Source organism: Oryzias latipes, chromosome 3 (assembly GCF_002234675.1).
Source record: "Oryzias latipes chromosome 3, ASM223467v1".
NCBI classification, from domain to species: Eukaryota; Metazoa; Chordata; class Actinopteri; order Beloniformes; family Adrianichthyidae; genus Oryzias; species Oryzias latipes.
In genome coordinates this window covers 23,432,844-23,453,694 of record NC_019861.2, presented here as the reverse complement: position 1 = coordinate 23,453,694, position 20,851 = coordinate 23,432,844, and positions in this window count along the sequence as shown.

Genomic DNA, 20,851 nt, shown 5'->3' with positions numbered 1-20,851 from the left:
CGGTCTTGGTCATTCTAAGAAGGGCACATTTTCCAAACTGTGTGTCTATATTTCGGTAGTTTACAAGGTACTAACAGTCAGATTAATATTGCAATTAATATTTTTTTGTGTAATTCTTGTATTGAAAAACAAATACACTCAGATGTGGTCTACACTACGGTTATACAGAACACGAGTTGTTTTAACCTGCTACACATATTTGTGGGGACTTCAAGTAAGACAGCGAGGTGCTAAAATGCAAGGACGTAGTACAATATAATAATAAATATGTTTTTTGACAGCAGCTTCACATATTTAATATTCAATTTATTTCAATTGATGAAGAACTTCTAACTGTATCTTTCATTTGCAGAGGATTTTTGTAGCAACAAAGAATATTGTATATTTCTTTCTTGATATTTTGCAAAAGCTTCCTTGAATATTTATTTTTCATAAATGCCCATTAAGTGTGTTGACCCTGATGGTCATCTGTGGTTAAGATGACAGTGAACACCCTGGCATGGTACGCTGATGTTGATCAAACAGAACCTGCAGTCCTCCACTGGCCCCAAGCTGATTCAAACAGTACCTCAGCGGGACTCTCTTTACGGGGTTCCACTAAAGCTCCATTTGTTGGTGACAGCGCTGCTGCAAAGGTGACACACCACAGTGACAGGAGAACACCCTTCCCCTTCCCCAGCTCCAAACGTGCACCATACTCTTCCACTCTCCACCATCACTGCTCACCCTGGAGTGGCGTCCCAGTGAGCCCTGTGCGAGTTTTGTGTCAGTCAATAAACGGCGGGACACACACAGGCACACACACAGCAGTGGCATTGACAACCTGGAAATGTTGATGAGGACTGCATGACGGAGTGGAAAAGCAAAAGAAAGGAAGTGATGCATGTAAAGAAGAGAGTGTTTCAGTGGTCTCTGAACAGAGAACTCTCATTATATGCTGTCGTGTCTGACTGTGCTGTAGCTGCTCTGAGGAGTTGATGACCCAAGTGACCCGGAAAGCAAGGCGTAGCCCACACAGCTGTGGTCACTGTGGTGATATCACACAGAGCAATTAATGCGCACAATCAGAGGTGTCTTAGTAAGTGTGTGTGTGTCTATGCTGAACACACATGCAGGGGTTTGCCTGCTTATTACAACCAAACAGCGAGTTACTATCTGACAACAGAGAAGCTCTGGGTAATTTCCCATCATGCCTCATCAGGAACAGTGGGGGGCCAAGAGCCTCACCACATCAGCTCACTCTCGGACCTGGGTGGAAAATTACCATCATTAAACAGCAATGTGCAAGAGAGAAAAAGAGGGACCCAAAAGGGAGATAGAAAGAGCCCCTCAGATTGACAATGGGATAGCAAGAGACACAAAAAGGACAGATGCTATGTGTGGAAGGAACACAATGAAAGTAAAGGAGAGTGACAGAGTTCGCTTACAGTAAGTACGAAAAAAGAAACCACCCAGCAGTGACAAAGGACAGCTGGAGCTCTCAGCATCATCAGACTCAATGAATCTATCCCTTTGATTAAACCAGAGCAGAGCTCTATCAGTGCTCTTGTCAGGATTTATCTTATCTCTGCACTTTTGTTGCTTCTTATTAGCAAGCAGTTGTGATTGCACTGGATTGAACAGTGACTTTGTATTGATCTGTTCAGCCCTGTGAGGACAGATGTAATCAGGGCCTTCTACCCGCAGGCTGAGAGAGGCAGGTGGTGGAGGGCCAGATTAGCAGAGACAGGTGGGAGTGCAGGCAAGAAGGGATGTGCATACAGACAAGGGCCGAAAAACAGAACTTCTAAAATCAAATGCACTTAAAATAAATGTCGTTTTTAAATATTATCACTTTGGTTTGCTGGCGCCAATATTTCCAGACAACACACTATTTGTTTGAAATACATACCAATTATAGGAGGGACATTTGTCATGATATTTCCAAAGACACACACTTTTTATAATCCACTCTGTCATTAAAAGGATCACATGACACTGCTGACAGAAAACTATGCATTTTAAATCAAAACCACTCTAATAAGCAACCATTCATTTTCACAAGGTTTTTATTTTTAAATAAACCTTTCTGTTGTAAAGCCTAAGATGGTATTATCAAATCCTAAAACTTTATTTATTTTTACTTTACATTAATTTTCTCTTGTGGGATGGAATATAAGGCTTTAAAACATTGCATATTTGAATAATAAGAAAATATTTGCACATTTTTTGGATGAAACAAATCCATTGCTACGAAAACTTATTATGCAATGAAGTTTTAAAGTTTGTAATAAAATCTTATGCATTTTTAATCAGTTCTTTATTGTGAGCCCTTTGATGTTTTTCTTTGTTGGTTTGGCACACTGTGTGTAAAAGAGAAAAATATGTTTAATAACATTATTAAACTGTGTCCAAAATTCACTGGCATCCAAGAAAAGAATTTGAACTCTGTGTTGGAGAGGCAGGTGGTTCAGAAGGCAAAAAAGTATCATTTTAACACATGAATATGTCCTGACCTCTAGTTTTTTTACGTTGCCCTCAGGTCATCGATTTATTGTACCAGCAAGAAAAACAAATCGGTACAAACAGGTACAAATGCCTTAAAAGTTTTGAATCAGAGTGGCTACACTCGACAGTTGGGAGGTTCCTGTTTTATAGTCTATTTTATTATTCAATGTATTTATTTTACACTGTATTTGTTGTTACTGTCATGTCTTTTTTTTATCTTGTTTTATGCCGGAGAACTAAATTGCCTTCGGGGAACTAATACAATTATTTGATCCTCTATCTGTAGTATTTCCTCAACTTTAGATCATTGAGGTAAAGACGTGAGGAAACAAAGAATTCATTAGTTTCATACAGAAAGTCTGTCTACTTTTGTAGAGATCAAGTAAAGTAAAAGAGCTGCTTAAAGGAAACAGAGCAACCCCCCCACCTTGTCAAATTCGAGTCCATATCTCCAAAGTAAAATAGAAGCAGGATGATAGAAGAACAATCTGCAGGAACAGTTTGAGCTGAATCCATACTGTCTTATTTCAAGTCTGCTCAATGTAACACTGACATGTCTGAGTCGGATCTCTGAGCGCACATTAAACAACAGTGGTTCTCTTCTTAAGAGACCTATCTATGAAATCACAAGTTCTGGTTGCTTCTGGGACACATGGTACACATTTTTATGACAGTTTACAGCTCCTCCCTCCTCCTTTCATTTGTCTTGATGGCTCGGTGGCCCTGTGGGTTTTCTCAACTCCTGTCTTACTCTGAGTGTCAGAGTTTACTGCTCTATCCGTTTACTTCAGTATATTCACACACGTGAAATTACAAAAACAAATCCCTTTGATCATTTCACTGAATGTCAGCCAGACTTCTTTGCTGCTGGCTTAAGATAAGAGACAGGAAAAAATATATAAAAAATAAATCTAATCAGATGAAAAATAACACAAAAGAGAGGAAGACCCAGGAGGAGACATGGTCATGTGCAGAACAAAATTCATGTGCTTCTGAAGAGTAGTTTTGTATAACCAGCAACCCCCCACCACCATCACACACCTATCCTACATACAGTTTTTTTAACTATGAGCACACAAACATGCCTTCTGTAAAGGCCTACACAGATGCTCTTGATGAAGAGGAGGAGGAAAGACGGAGAGAGACTTTGCATGGGTGACCCAGTTGGGATTGTGCCAGTTCTGGAAGAGCCCGGAGCCAAAGTATAGACCTGGAGACACACACATACACACACACACACCATCTGGTCCCGTGCCTTTTAATAACTGAAACAAGGCACAAGATGTAGGCAGCATGGTGCATGGTTTCCCATCAGCCTGGCAGCGAGAGAGCGGTAAGTAACAAAAGCAACAATGGCCCAGAGAACAGTAAATACACAAAACATTACAGGTGCAGATGGGAACCCTCAGCAGAGGCCTTTCATTTGTGGAACATTGGAGGATTTGTGCAAGGCTTTAATAATGTTTTTTGAACGTGAAAACATGAGACATTGGGGAAAAAAATAATAAAAAGATGCCTTCTGACTTTTTGTCATCCCCCTACATTAATTCTTTCTCTTCCCTTATTCCCGCCTCTCTTTTCTTCCTCTCCGTCTCTCTCCCCTGCTGCGTACAGGAGTCAGTCTGACTTTTGATCCTGACATCTGCGTCTTGCAGGAATGTCTGTGTGCTCTCTCTGCCCTCTGATGTAGCTCCAGGAACTAATGGAATGTGAAATAGACAGACGGGCTTCTGGTCTGAAAAACACTGCCCTCTCTCCGTACACGTGTGCATGTATGTGTCTGTGTTTGAGACTTGCTCCCACACATTTCTACTGTCTGATCCAATCCAGTCTTTTCAGAAGTTCCCCCTTTAACACTCCCCACATTAAAAAAAAGAAAAAGAAAAAACAAACTAAAGTCAAATGAAAAGCGGTGAGATTAGAGAAGGAGGCAGATGATATACGAATCAAGCACTTAAGTTTTTGTTTTTGCTTATGGTACAATGGAGCATGCTTTTCCGAGGGCCAACCTTTGGGCTGTGGTATAGGGGGTTAATCCCAGAACTCTTTCACTTTCTCTCTCATTCTGCGGAGAGTCTGAAGGTCTAAAAGGGTGTTTACAATTCACTAATCTGACTTCAAAACCGGCTTAACTCTGGGAGACATCAAAGGTGTGCGCGTGATGGCCCCACTGATCCCAGTAAGAGGGGGATGTATGATAGACTGGAAACAGTGAGAAGGCCTGCATAGAAAAAAAGGAGCAAGAGGAAACTGGACATTTCTGCAATCTTGTGATGACTGTCTGACTTGATTTAAAAAAAAACATATATTGAGTTCTGAATGTTGAAAGCATCAATTCTACTCATAAATTAAAGACCAACTCTAATAAAAAAATCGTGTTTTTGATGTTTTTAACATGTCCAGTGGCATTCTTCTCATGATGGAGGACATATATAAAGAAAATTAAGCTTAAAATTGCATTTCTGAGTATTTTGTTTATTCAAATCATTGTGAATCAGGAGCAGACAAAAAAAAGCTATTTAAAAAAGCTAGCTGCTGTGGCGTAGGTTCTACAGTCAGCGGGCCACAAGCTCCCTGTCACACTTCATTTTAGTGCATCTACTTGCAGACAAATAGACCCATGTACGTCTTCGTTTTTGTGACACAAAATTGTGCGACTGGAAGGCTTTAATATTGCTTCCCATTTTTTGTTGAACCAGCAATGTTAGGTTGGGTTATTGTTGAGTTGCTGTAAGATAGCACGATAGCCGTGTAAACAGATAGATGATGGAAAATGGGGGCGGGCTTACTCCGTGCCAACAGGCCCACCCACAACTCAGAGGCAAATTTCTGATGAATTCCTGCAGCTCTGCAGAAACTAAGTCCCAGAAAAAAACACAGATTTTTGATTTAGCCTCAAAACGACATAAACATAGTTAAAAGACAAATGGGAACGATTTGACAATAGATCAAAAGATGATTGGAGTGGGGACTTTAATCAGCAGAGGTGAATTCAAGTTGATGCTCTTTGTGATGCCTATTTTAAAGCTCAACTTTTCCTGAGTAATGATCCCAGTCCACCTTCTGAGCCAAAACATCTCCTAATAAAGGGCAGCTAACAAATCAGGCCCTGCTTTTCATAAACATATTCATTAAGAATTGATAGGTGGATTTTCAAATGCAGAGAACAGAGGAGTCTTTGTGCTGTGAGACTAACTAATGATGAAGGGCTCATTTAAACAAGGCCCACATGAAAATCTGCACAGGAGAAAATGCAGGCAAGGTAAAATTAGTCAGTAATAAATGAACACTGTGGAAATACATTTGCCATTAATTGTCATCCAAAGGTCACGGTTCATTAAATTACCATTAAAGAGTTTGACAAAATATATTTGGTGTTCACTGAGGTAAGCTGGCTTTGTGAGTTAAAATGTATAAATAACACTCATAACTACAGCTGTGTTCCTAAGACCTATTAATATCAGATGAGGGCCCCATTCTACAGGGACATTATCAAGGATTCACGCTATTAACAGATGTATTCTTCCTCCTCCTTGAACACGCCGAAATAATTTAAATTATGATAAATTGTCAGGTAATGAATAGCGAGCCCAAAATTGTGGATTTTGCAGAGATGGGGCATTTGCAGTCCTATTATTTATATTCCTTTCTCCTTGATGCAAAGTTCTTTTGTGAGTCCAAGTTTGGCCCACATTTCCATTGAGCTATCAGGGACGGACATGCGAGACCGCCTCAAGCAAACATCTGCTCACACATGTACACATATGTAAAAACACACACAAGCTGACGTGCATGCCCGCTCTGGATCTGCCGGAACACAAAAATGTAAATTGTATTTAAAAAAAAAAAAAGATAAAGAAGAAAACACAGATTAGAGCACACAGTTGATATGCGTTTGATTAGAGAAAAGAGAAAGAAGGAGGATAGGAGTGCATGTGTTTGTGTCTTAGTGAGAGAAGCAGAGCAATGTAAGACAGAGAAACTCGGCTGGACAGACACTGATTCCCCCAGGTGCATGTTGGGTAAGTCTTCAATAATCTGGAGTGACAAGGAACAGAAGGAGCCGATTTCTCCTCATGTCATATCCTCTTTCTCTTCTCGCTTCCTGCTTCTTGTCAACAGGACTTTAAACTGGTGTTTGTTAAATTAGATGTCAGGTTCACGGGAGGACTTTGCTGCGCTGAATGCTTGTCTGTTATGTGCATGAGCTGCCCCTGCACACGCACACACGTGTGTGCTCAGTGCTGTCATTTGAATGTGGGAACTTGTTGTCTTATGGTATTGAAGGGTTCGGGTCAGACAGTGTAACACTGCAGAAATGTACTCACTTGAGCAATTCACAAATCTAGCTTTTATATCTAATTTCGCATGCACAGTTTAAACACAAAGGCCTCCATTACACTGATTCACAGCTGCACCAGCATCCCCACTGTACAGAATAAAGCCCCGGAGCCTTCACTGTTCAGCCATGTCACTGTAACAGGTCTATCCTGCCTTTCTAAGAAGCTTCAGATGAGTCTGAAGCCCCTGGACATCTCTGTTAATCACTCATCCTTAAACAGGCACTTTCTAAATGACCTTAGAGAGACAAAAAACAAGACACAGACAAGCCATGCAGTCAAACAAGGCCCCCAGGCCTCCAACCAATTTAAATCTCAATTAGTCTTTTCAGATGGTCTCGAGAGGTAAGTGTGTATCCGTATATGTGCCCGAGAGTATGGATTGTAAGACCCCTTCACATGAACAGCAAAGGTCATTCCCTGTCTGAGTCGTTGTATGTTATTGCTCCAATTAGTGTGTATGATTTTGTTTTAACCGTTTTATGTCGCAGATGTGGAAACATCAGAGTTAGAGAGAGAGTGTGGGTGAGATAGATAGATAGATAGATAGATAGATAGATAGATAGATAGATAGATAGATAGATAGATAGATAGATAGATAGATAGATAGATAGATAGATAGATAGATAGATAGATAGATAGATAGATAGATAGATAGATAGATAGATAGATAGATAGATAGATAGATAGATAGATAGATAGATAGATAGATAGATAGATAGATAGATAGATAGATAGATAGATAGATAGATAGATAGATAGATAGATAGATAGATAGATAGATTGATTGATTGATTGATTGATTGAGGAGAGGAGAGGAAAGCATGCAGGCAAGCATGATAGCAACAACGATCCATAAAAAATAAACAATCCATCAATTTGTCTTGATGCATACTAATGCAAACATGCATCAAACCCCTTCTGCTCCAAACTTACCTTAAATTAGCATCTCTATGTAAGCAAAAACGTAAATGACATTTTTTATATCATAACTGGAAATAAATTCAGACATCAAGGGGTTAGGTCTTAGAAATGAATCTTCATTACACATATGGTACTCACTGACATGTTTTCACAGCTTTGATCCGTTCTGATCATAACAAAGAAGTTGCTATCAAAAATGACAACAAAAGACAATAGCTTGCATTTATTGATTCTGCTGTAGAGCTGGAAAACAATTAATTTTAGTATTTTATTTTTACTTTTAGAATAAACCCTAAAATGTTTTTTGCTGTTGCATGTTAACTCATTTTCATGGGCCCTTTCTGTTTGCGTTGTGTTTTCTAATGGGGAAGGTTCTCTGATGTATTCTGTTTGTACCCTTTGACCTGCATAGCGTACAGTAAACACAGATACACACATGTAGTCACACACACTCACACAACAGATGGCCACACTGTGACCCCACCCCCCTCCGAACACACACCACTTAAACAAGGGTCCCTGTGGCAACAGGTCAAAGCTGGTCCCACCTGAACAGGGTAATCTTGGTTCACAGGTGAGCCCCCTTTTTTTTATTGAAATAGGGTCACAGCCTGCATTTCTATCTGACAGAAAATAAGCAGGTCAGCCTCGACTGGGTTTATTTCTGTAGGACAGATGGGATTCGGTAGATGGCCCCACCTGATGTAACCATACAACAGCATCCTTCTACCTTTTTATAGCCATGGCAGAGAACACATAAAAATGTGCATAAAAACCAACATGTATTCTTGCAGCCGTGGTTTGTCTCTGCTGCCTGATACTGAGATGTGGAAGCATTTTAGTGACTATTTGCTCTACCAAACATAACTGTTTTAGAATAGGCATCCTCATCTTAAGCCTTCAGGGCCCTCTAGGTGGCAGTGTTGTCATACCCACATTTCTTTTTAACATGGATTTTCTTTTGCTCTTCCAGCTTTCTAAACTAAAATCTGAACTCTATCCATTCATTGTAAAAAGTCAACTTTACTCAATTTAATCTGCTGTACATTATATACTGATCAATACAAAATATTCTCCAAAGTTGCTACATATTATTTTGTATGCATTGAATCCTTCATAAATGTTAGATTTGTTGTGCAATTCCTACAAAACCATACAACAAAATACTAAATATTAAGGATGTTTTAAGATAATCTGTGGTATTTTATTTTAGTTTGTGTAAATATTTCTTTAAAGAAGTTGCTAAAACGACTGCAACATTAACAGTAAGAAACATGCCAACACTGGTGGCAGCAAACAATTGACCTTTCAAAGCAAATGCCAGGAAATATATAGTTCTTGTTTGTCAGTTTTGGTAAATGGCCAGATAGAAGACACGTCTTTCTTATTTGTGAGCACAACAAAGTTTTGGTGTTTTCTGAAAATGAGATTTGCAATGAAAAGTTTTTCCCTGTTTCTAATGAATAAACTGAAATTACTGCCAACAACACAGCTTCCATAAATCTATTTTTTCAAATCAGAAATCCTTGAGTCTTAGGTAAAAAGAAATTTTGTTCTACTTAAATTTTCTTTCTAGGCTTCAGTAACATATTTGTGGCCAAAAATGTAAAAAAGGAATATTAATTCAACTGGAAATCCCCTTTGGCACTGTAGTTAGAGATATTTACATATGCAGGCTAAAAGACACCTCCTTGCATTTGTGTTTCTCCCATTTTCCTTGGCTGCAGGACCATAGATGTGCTTGAACTCCCCAGCAGAGTGTTGGTCTGACAGCTAACATTGCCCTATGTCACAGTGCGCACTGATTGTCTTATCTGCCCATTTATCACAGTTGAATTGGAACCAGCCTTGCCTGAAACCTGCATTCAAACTTTGTTCGGGTGACTTGGAATACATGATGCTGAAATCATTGAGCTTTTACAAATAGGGGATCAATTGCAAATGCATTAAAGGTTATTTTAACTCACCCAGATACTTTTTGTAAGCTGTTTTTTTTCACTGAGTTGTAACAGTGAAACACACCACTAAGGAATGATAAGTGCACTGCACAGCCCCATATATTAGCCTAAATGCACAGTGTCATGCACATGAACTATCAGCAAAGTGACACAAAACAACATCGGAAGACGTGTCCTGCTTTCCTTCTCCGAACAGTCTAAAATAAGACCTTTCTCAAATATGAGAAAATATGCATTATTGTGCAGAATGAGGCTGGCTGCACGAGCCTGTCCACACAAGCTGTTTGCACACAAACCAGCACTGATGTCTTCTGTCAGCCCTCATTTAGGCAAACACTGACGTCTATGTGAGGAAGCGGAGTGACAGGTGCATGATTGAGGTACTTAAATGCAGACACCCTCCACGACTGTCCTCTTCCTGGAATCTCCCTGGGATGCTGCATTTGTTACTAACAACAAACACTGCCCTACATCTGCATATTTGTCTCTTGTAATTTATGTTAGATAAAGTCATAGTTCTGATATATATTGATCTCATAATTTCTGCATCACTTGCATTGGGGTGTAAGGATGCAGGAGCTGCCTCTGAGATTTAGTCACCTTTTTAAAGACTTTGCTCCATGATAAGGTAAACTAAAACAAGATCTGGGAGAGATAAACATAAAATATGCATCTAGATCTTCTGCTTGGTTGAGTAGATTGAGTTTGCATAAATTGATAATGTGTTGCTGTGACTGCAAGCAACAAGATTGATCACCGATGATTGCTCCAATAGCCATTAAAACCTGCAAGGAAGCTAACCACCACCCTTCCTTACAAACTAGGACTAAATCGAGACTGCATGAAGAATGTGATTATGTGGGTATGATGGGGTGGGATTTAAAGTGTGTTGCACAATCCCAATATTGTCAAACCAAAGGTTGAAACGGACAGTAGGTGAGTAGGTTCAGGTGTAGGGCTATGCACAAGGTGTACAAAACATCTTTGTTGTTCCTCACCGGGGATGCTGTCCTCTGTACTTATCACACTCACTAACCACATTAGGGTACAATGCTGCTGATAAAAGCATTACCATTTACCCAGATGGCCCTTTAATGGAGGAAAATCACATGTGTGACAATATTGGACATGAACTCCAAACTGTAGGCGTCAGTGCTGCAGTGTGGCCTGCCTCAAATTTTCTCTCCTGGTGGCCGGCTAGCAGCTGATCCAAGAGTTAGATGGAACAACGCATGCAAATTTAAGAGTGAGTCAAGAGGCTCTCCACAGCCACAGCTGCAGGGATGTTGTCAAAAGACCTAAATTTAATAAACCTGTCCGTGACATCTACACACGCTCCCTTTTTTGTCAGTGTCTCCTGATATTTTCTGTCTTTGTCTCGCACGCTTGCCTGTGTGAAGGATTTACTTGTGTTACACAGAGCGCATCAAACATGCCAATCACTGAACAGTGCAGCTGTCTGCGTGTCTGTGAAATGTCTGCATTCCTTTAGCAAATGCACAGCGTTCTTAAAATACTCCCAGACAGGCATGAATGTTGTTACGGGGACAAATGTCATGAGAAACTTTCATCAGTTAAAAAACGATAATGAAAATGTTGGTAATGAGCGATGCACAGCTGTTTTGTCACACAAAGACACACAGTTTTAAGAATGCTTTTGTTGAAAAATCCTGTGTTGATAGACCTGAAGTGATCTTAAGAAAATGTCAGGGATGTGTTTGTTGACATAAAGTCTGTTTACTCCACTGTGCCCCATCTGTAAAGATTCTGAGAGCAGAGACCTCATACAGGGTGAAGGGACCCCTATTCATCTCCTCCCAAATGGGATAGCATCCTCCAGGGGAGAGGGGTGACACAGTTGCTGCCAAGGCGATGGGGAAGTCCTTCTGCTGATAATAGCAGTCGGCAGGGGGAACAACCTCAGCAGGCACCAGGCCAGACAACTGTCAATCAAAGCACCTCTTCTTCCCCATTCTGCTTACTACTGCCCCTCTCCTCAACGAGTCCCTGTCTGTCTTCCATGCTGTTTTTTCTCATGCACGCTACATGTTTTTGAACAATTCTTCATGAGCAAATCTAGAGCCTTCAGATCTGTTTTAGTTTCTCCAAGAAAGACTAAGCTTCATGAAAATGTATTAATGTGAATAAAAATAGTTTAAAGTTGGTCTTTTTTTTGCCTCTTTAAAGTCCCACTCCGATCATCTTTTGATCGATTGTGAAAGGATTTCCAATGTTTTTTTTAGTTATGGTTATGCCGATTTTAGCTAAAATCAAAACACCTGTGTTGTTTTCTGGGACATAGTTTCTGCAGAGCAGCAGGAGTTTATTAGAAATTCGTCCATAAGCTATGAGCAGGATCATTGGCACAGAGCAACCCAGCCCCATTCCCCTTCTCACTGCAGAGTGGAGCAGGAATCTTGCCTAGAGTATCTTCTACATCACAAAAAAGCTTTTTTTTCCAATGGCCTTTTTTTTCTGCTACTGATTCACAATGATTTGAAAAAAGAATATACTCAGAAATGCAATTGTGAGCTTAATTTTCTTTATACATGTGCTCCATCATCAGAAAAATACCACAAGAGCATGTTTAAAAACACCAAAAACATAATTTTCATCAGCAAGGGTCTTTTATAAGTCTTCTATTGAGAATAAGCTATCATGAAGATCTTGAAAAATAAGCAAATTCTAACCAATGAATCTGCAAAATTGATCTATAAACACCAAGCTTTAATATATCTGTCCTCATTGACTCACACACTTCCCCATAACACAATGCCTGTATGTTAATTCTAAAGGATTTCATGGAATTGCTTCTTTACAATCATCCACCAACTCCATTTAAACAGAGTGGGCTTGTTGATAAAATTGCAGCTGTCACTGTGGCTCTGCAAGTGGAAGAGGTAACACCAAGCTGCTGCTGCAGGCCGCCTATTAATGAGACACCACTCCATCAGGGGTGGCTTGTTATGACAGCTACTAGAGGCGTTGTAGTGGTTTTGTTTGCTTGTAAGGCTGTGTACTCTTTTTATGACTTCAAGCCAAATTTAAAACATTTTAATTTGTAATATGTGTTTTTAATTGCGAGACCTACAGTCAGGACCATAAATGTTTGGACAAAAACGCAGTCCTTCTCATTTTGTTTCTGTACATTACCACAGTGAATTTCAAATAAAACAACTCAGATGACCTTGAAGTGCAGACTTTCAGCTTTTATTCAATGGGTTAAACAAAAAGATTGCATAAAAATGTGAAAAACTAAAGCAGTTTTTAAACACAATCCCTTCATTTCAATTGGACAATTGACTTCCATGCTATTGCATGGGCAGGTGTGGGCAATTCCCTTGTTATTGTCATGACTTCAAGGCAGGGCGAACCCAGATGCTGGAACCCAGAAAGAGGTCCGGAACGTGGCAGGTAAGAAGGATTTATTATTTTCTTTGAGGCTGGCAAAGAGGGTTGGCGAGAGGTGATCCAGATGGATAGTCTGTGGCACGGCTGGAGGTGCGGACGCGGCGGTTCACTGATCCTTCCCGACAGCAGGCTGGAGAATGTGCTGACGTCACTCTTGGACAGGATTCCTGGGACAAGGAAACAAGATTTAGCGCTAGAACTAGAAATTCAACAAGATGTGCTAGAGCTAGACGAGACCAGGCTAGTCACCAAAGAAGGGCAACGATCTGGCGCTGATTATTGGCGTTGGGTCTCCTTTTAAGCAGCAGAGGTTGATGAGTTGAGTGACGGCAGCTGGAGAATAATCAGGAGCAGAGTGGAGCCAAGCTGGAGGGGGAGGAGTCTGACAGAGGCACCATGACAGTTATGTCATTATGATGAAGCAGATAAAAGGCCTGGAGTTGATTAGAGGAATCGTGCTTACATTTTGAAGATTTTTGCTGTGATCAGACAACATGCAGTCAAAGAAGGTCTCCATGCAGGTGAAATGAGCCATCATTAAGCTGAGAAAACAGGAAAAATAACTATGCCAGAAATTGCTACAGTATTAGGAGTGGCAAAATCAACAGTGTGGTAAATCCAGAGAAAGAAAGAAAGCACTGGTGAACACAGCACCGCAAAAAGACCTGGACGTCCACGGAAGACAGCAGTGGTGAATGATTGCAGAATTTTTTCCATGGTAAAGAGGAACCCGTTCACAACAGTCAACCAAGTGAACAACTCTCTCCAGGAGGTAGGCGTATCAATATCCAAGTCTACCATAAAAAGAAGACTCCATGAAAGAAGATACAGAGGGTACACTGCAAGACGCAAGACGCTCATAAGCCTCAAGAATAGGAAGGCAAGATTGGACTTTGCTAAAAAAAAAAAAAAAAAAAGAATCTAAAAAAGCCAGCACAGTTCTGGAAAAACATTCTTTGGACGGATGAAACCAAAATCAACCTCTACCAGAATGATGGCAAGAGAAAAGTTTAGAGAAGGCGTGGAGAAGCTCATGATCCACTACATCATCAGTAAAACACTGTGGAGGCAGTGTGGTGGTCTGGGCGTGCATGGGTGCTAGTGGCACTGGGACACTAGTGTGTATTGATGATGTGACACAGGACAGAAGCAGCCCAATGAATTCTGAGGTGTTCAGAGACATACTGTCTGCGCAGATCCAGGTGAATGCAGCCAAACTGATTGGGCTGCGTTTCATAATACAAATGGACAACGACCCCAAACATACAGCCAAAGCAACTCAGGAGTTTATTAAAGCAAAGAAGTGGAATATTCTTGAATGGCCAAGTCAGTCACCTGATCTTAACCCAATTGAACATGCAGTTCACTTGTTGAAGACTAAACTTCAGACAGAAAGGCCCACAAACAAACAGCAACTGAAATCCGCTGCAGTAATGGCTTGGCAGAGCATTCAGAAGGAGAAAACCCAGCATCTGGTGATGTCCATGAGTTCAAGACTTCAGGCTGTCATTGCCAACAAAGGGTTTTCAACCAAATATTAGTAATGGCCATTTTGTTTTCAGTTATTTCATTTGTCCAATTATTTAGGAGCCCATGAAATGAAGGGATTGTGTTTAAAAAATGCTTTAGTTTTTCACATTTTTGTGCAATCTTTTTGATCAACCCATGGAATAAAAGCTGAACGTCTGCACTTCAATGGCATCTGAGTTGTTTTATGTAAAATTCACTGTGGTCATGCACAGAAACAAAATTAGAAAAAAACGTGTCTCTGTCCAAATATTTATGGTCCCGACTGTACATTACATTTGCTGTAAATGTTACAGAACAGGTGAACACCCAGTGTTTGAGCACACACCTCTTAATGTTTGTTAAAATTTGCATCGTTTATGATGCTTTTTGATTTTTGATGCAAGCAAATTGAGTAGCAAACCTTTTCACCTAAAAACTAACCTTGCTATGGCATATTGTACTAAATTTGAGCTAAGGGTAAAAACATGCGATGTTTGAACTTTTTTTGCTTTGGCAATGAACAAACATTAATGTAACCACATTGTAACTCAAGTTTTTTTTAATTAAGATGCAAAGTTTTGATCAAAGTTATGTTTTATTTCTTTTAAATATCCTGCTTTTAGTTTTGCTTTGTAGGTAAAATAACTGAACAAGTTGTCAATTTTCTTTTGTGAAAATCCCATTTGCATACAAAATTGTATCCTTTCTAAACACATACTTAAAATATTTTCATGATTTAATCGAAAAAGTATTATTTTTATATTTTGATGTATTTTTTACTATTCATAAAATACATCTAAACACGTCATTGTAACCTCAAGCAGCTTGAAGCAAATACAAAAAAATAATACATAAATAAAATCCTGTGCTAATGTCTTTTAATGTCTGACTCTAAAAGGAGCTTTATCTTTGCTTCTTCTCATCCGCCTCTCTCCAGTCCAATGCCTCCGGAGATCCGTGTTTGCTTTGCTCCCTCAAAGCATTTCAGCTGACATCGCTAAGAACTCATTTTACCAGTAGAGCAAAGTGCCTGGCATGGACAGAACTAACACAGCATTTTCCTGTACACAATGGATTCCCTGAACTCACAAAACTCCCATAATGACAGAGCCTCTCAATCGGTGTCTGTGAATGATGTTTGACTTGCACTGTTGCTGATATTGCTCTCCTTTCAAGTCCACCCATCTGACAGAGTGAAAACACCAACAAAAACACAAACAAGAACCCCACTCCCCCCACCCCCAGCTCAGACGAAGGCGGCCAAACCTGACATCTAATTAGTTTTAAAAGTAATTGCTTGAAATGATTAGTTAAGCTGGGCCACTTTCCCTTGTTACTTTAGAATTGGAAATATAATTGCTGCGGACAGTAATTGGCCAGCAATAGACTGGTGGTTATTGTCATCTGTGGTGGCTGGTTGCATCATTACCATGGCTTGGACACAGTTCAGCTTCTGAACTACAGTGACCAAGGAGGAACACAAACACACGCACGCAATGTCCTGCTTCCCCATGCCAGCTCTCTCGCACCACCCAGGTGCTTCCCCCTCTCAAAAGTGGATTTCCATCCTGATTCATTGTTTCTCTCCTCCCTTATTTTTCTTTTAACCTCCTCTTTTATGGAGGCAAATGAACCCCTTGTTAAAAGAAATAATCCGTTTGTACACATGGGTAAAAAGATAGCAAAAATCACTGCATACAAATCTACAAAAAAAAAAAAATCCTAGTGAAGTTTTTATTCCACTCATGTGTTGCATCTGTTTCTGTTTGTGTTTGGTTGATTGTGTACTGTCTGGATCAGTCTCTGTCTGTTTATGTTTGTCGTAGGAGTTTCCTTTGCTAAATTGTCTGGAAGCAGTGCAGCCGCCATCAGCAAACCAGGCAGAAAGGGCTGTGCATCTACATGATCCAGAACATGCCACAGGGACTGTAGATACACAGCCCCCCCCCCCCCCACACACACACACACACAGTGTACCTTTACACATCTGACGAGCAGCCGCACGCTGACTCAGAAAGGAACTGATGGACCACGCTGACTCAGAAAGGAACTGATGGACCATTTAGAAAGTCAAGTAACTGGATTCTTTATTGCAGAAAAATTATTAAGCCATGTACACACCAGGCACTTGAGGTACAGTAATTTCAAGAATACACTAAACCCGTTTTCTTGATTGCACATTTAGCCCATGGTGTTGACACTGGACAGGCAGGGAGGGATATTTTTTCTTTTACTTTTCTACTGTTCTTAGTAGGAAAGAGGCTTAGTGCAAAATGCCAAAGCAGTGCAAATCTCGTAAATCTTGATCGCAGCTCAATTCTAAAATATGAAAGACTTTGTGTCATATAATTCCTACCGGGTACAAACTGGTGCAACGGTAGGGCGGTCGACCCATTATCGTAGGTTGCAGGTTCGATTCCCGCCTTACACGCCCATGAGTCGAAGTGTCCTTGGGCAAGACACTGAACCCCACCTTGCCTCTGGTGGTAGGCGGGTGCCTGTGTTTGGCAGCGGAGCGGCCACCAGTGTGTGAATGTGTGTGTGACTGGGTGAATTGGTCGGTGACTGTAAAAGCGCTTTGGGCCTTGTAGGTAGAAAAGCACCATTTACCATTATTAATTTCACCCCCGTAATCAATTTTCAAACGGTTGGGATTTCAGAGAATTAAAGGGAAAGCCATTCATGCCTCACTACCAAATCCAAGTCCCTGATTGATCTAAGTCAAACCTGGTTTAACTTTGCAATGAGCGTTCAATGGCCAAGCACTTTGGAACGCCCGAAAACGGTTGTAGAAACTTGTGTCCCTAACACAAAAGCTTGAAACACACATTTACGCACATTTCCAAAGACTTTTCATTGGAAGCGTCCGCTTGAACGCGTGTGAACATAGCTTTAGGAACACACTCTTAACTCCTGAACATGCAGGAAGGCTGTCAAAGGATCCAAATGCAGAACCGAGTGAAAATTGTTAAGAACTTGATTTATTGCAATAATCTATTAAAACTAAATATAAGCTTTAAAGACACAAAAGAAAACATATACAAATATGACAGAGGTAAACAAAATGGATAGAATAAAAGGTTGAGGTAGGAGTAACAATGAATAACTAAATAGACTGAGTTGTTGTAATAATCAGAAGCTTTACAGATTCCTTTGTTAAATAAATTGGAGTTGTTTGAGGACTTTGACTGCTCTAAGCAAATTTTTTTTTTACTGTTAAGTATTTTAACAGCACACAGATAAAACAAATGATACTTTTTTTGGCACTCTAGAGTAGATGCTTCATAATGGAAATGCCAATAAACTATGCAACACTTTTAAGTTGTCATTTGCAAGTCTTTTTGTCATGTTGTCAGAACAGATCTTGAGGTACAAACTGCATTTGCATGTTTTGACTTTACAAAACAGCTTAAGCAGATTTGTAAATCTCCACACCTTATTTTGCAACCGTCTCGACTACATGAGAGCTGCCTCCAGTTAGGCTTTCCCTTCCTCTGTATTCAGCTGATGTAGGTCAGGGATGTGATATAAAGCGTCACACGCCCTTCCCTGTTCTGCCTGAGGATAGAGGTCACATAACTTTTTTTTCTGCAGACCCTTAGTAACTATCCTGGTTCTACATTGGACTCAAAAGTCAATAGAAATTCACAATCCCACCCCACTGCTCCATTAGAGAATTGAGAAACTCCAAACTGCCTTCAGAGTGGGAGGGGCGATATAAAGGCTAAAGGCAAGATCATGTTCAAGCAAAACCTCTAGGTCTGCTGTCCTGTTAATTATCATAGAAGCAGAAGTATTCAAATATTATCTTCAGCATTTAGAAGTTCAGAGCCACACTTCAATTAAACAAAGTGAGAGTTGTTTGGAAGTCTCTGTGTTCCAAACTCTTTGATTAGTGGGCTGTGAGTATTGATAGCCTGATGTGTGTGATGATCACAACAAACTGACAGTATGGAGTTTGATAGCCAGCCTCCAATACCATCTGCCAAGTATGGATCTCTGGAGGTTGATCTCTTTTGGTTTGGGAGACATACACACCATGAGCCTCAAGGGCTGGCAGATTCGAGTTGGAGGAAGTGTAGCTGCCCCAATTGAAGCTGTTCAGTCATCCTCACATACTGAACGAGAGCTGAAAGAGGTAACACACTCTTTTTTCATGCTTTCTTTGGCTAGCTGTCTCCATCCCTCTCCCACTGAAGAGTTTGAGTGATCAAACGCGACTGTGATGTCTTAATTAACAAGTACTAACAGGCTTGATTAAAAGGGGGGAGAATGAAAGGATCCTTCAGTGAAAGAAGCAATTCCCTTATCGGCTAGCAGAAACACAAGCGGATGGCAGCGGGGGGAGCGTGAAGAGAAAGTGAAGAAAGAAAACAAGAAGAACTGAAGACTGCTCAAATTCATGCAGCAAAGTTACATGATTTCGTCTTAAGTTAAAAAAAATTCTTAGAGGAGATTTTTATAAGTGATAAAATATGAAATGGTTTTGATTAGTGAGCTCCTGTTGATGCTGTGTCTGTGCAAAGAAGGTATTTGGACAGTAGAATAATCCTGCAGCATCCCTCTTGAGTTTATTTTTTGGGTCACAGTCTCCAACATGCATTTACAAAAAAAAGAAAAGAATCTAACAAACCAGACTATTACCAGTGACAGCAGCTCTCTCATTCTTTTTACCTCCCCCCCTTCCTCTTTTTCACATATTTGCACTTTTGAAAAAATTCAATTAACCTAAAATGAACATATACTCCTTCTCTCTGCCCCATATTCAGCTATTATCCACTCCACTTCCTTTTTGTCCCGTCCGCCCCTGCATGCAGTTATCTGTCATTTTCCTGTTTTTTAACTCTTTTATTACATCTTTGCAAAAAGCTTGAGAATCCTTTTCAGTAAATAAAATAAAATCTGAAAGGCATGCAAAAAACTCAACATGGAAAACATATGAGGGAGCTCTATGCTTTGACCATAAAATTAAGAAAAAAAAGTTAGAGATTCATTTGAATTGTTTATTATATTATTTAGGATAAAATAATAGAGAAAAAACATCTTAGTAAGCTTACACTGGGACACTGTAGGTTTGTTTCCATAGACTGGTTCTTCTAAAAGCTAAAATATGACAGTAAAATAACATTGTCTGCTTCTCCCCCTTATCTCAAAATGCATTTTGCACACTTTCGGTTATTTACGTCACATCCTTACATGCACAACTTTTTTTAATTTTCTATTATTATTAAGTTAATCTTTATTGATTGAAACTCTTGAGAGGTATTAGTAAGATTAAAAATACTATAAAATAGAGGAACTTTGATTAGGCATGTATTTATGCTTTTATAAGTGGTGAAGTAGTAGTTTTCACCATTTCACTTTGCTGCAATGCAACAGAAATGTCATTATTTACTAATGTGAGCTACATTCTTCCATACTTTAGGAAAGTTTTGTTAGGTACGTTAAGCAAGAATAAATAAATGCCTGCAACACACCTCATTATTTTACATTACATGGTTAAAAGTATTACTTTGGCTGCCAAAAATCCTCTGATTTGATCGTTTCCAGCTGTTCTGGACAAAATAATCAAAGGATTCCCTAAAAGCTTGTCTGTCCTGCTACAAATTTCACTCTAAGGTGGCATTTATGCCCACTATACTAGCAATCCAGACCATATCCAGGGTTATAACATAAAAACACCCAATAAAATACCCTCTTAACTTAAATTTTTTTCCCATGACTTATCAAGTAGAGGAACAATAATGAAACATTTGAATGTCAACAACCCTGCTGTACATTTACAGAAAAAATACAAGCCTACCTTTGCAAAATTACATCAACTGTGCCAATCAAACTTTAATACTTTTACTGAATTACTATTTTCACACTTTTTTTAAAAGAAAATCCACGTTTTGCAGATGTATCTGAAATAATGGCAGTGTGCTATAAAAAGTAACAAGCTTTTCTTCTGTTCTCATCTTCTCTCACAGCGGCAGCACACACAAATCCGTCTCGCTGACAGCTCACAGCCTGACGATGCAGCGCTGCAAAGCTCAGCACAGCTGTCTGTTGTCTGCTTCTTCTCATCTCTATCTCCTCCTGCCTCACTCTCAGCTTTGTGTCCACTCAGCATGATAATGGCATACACCTCTGCTCAGTCATCTCTTTAGAACTTTAACGCAACTTAAAATAACATAGCAAATCCAATATACTGTACTTTAAGTGTGGTTCATGTAACAG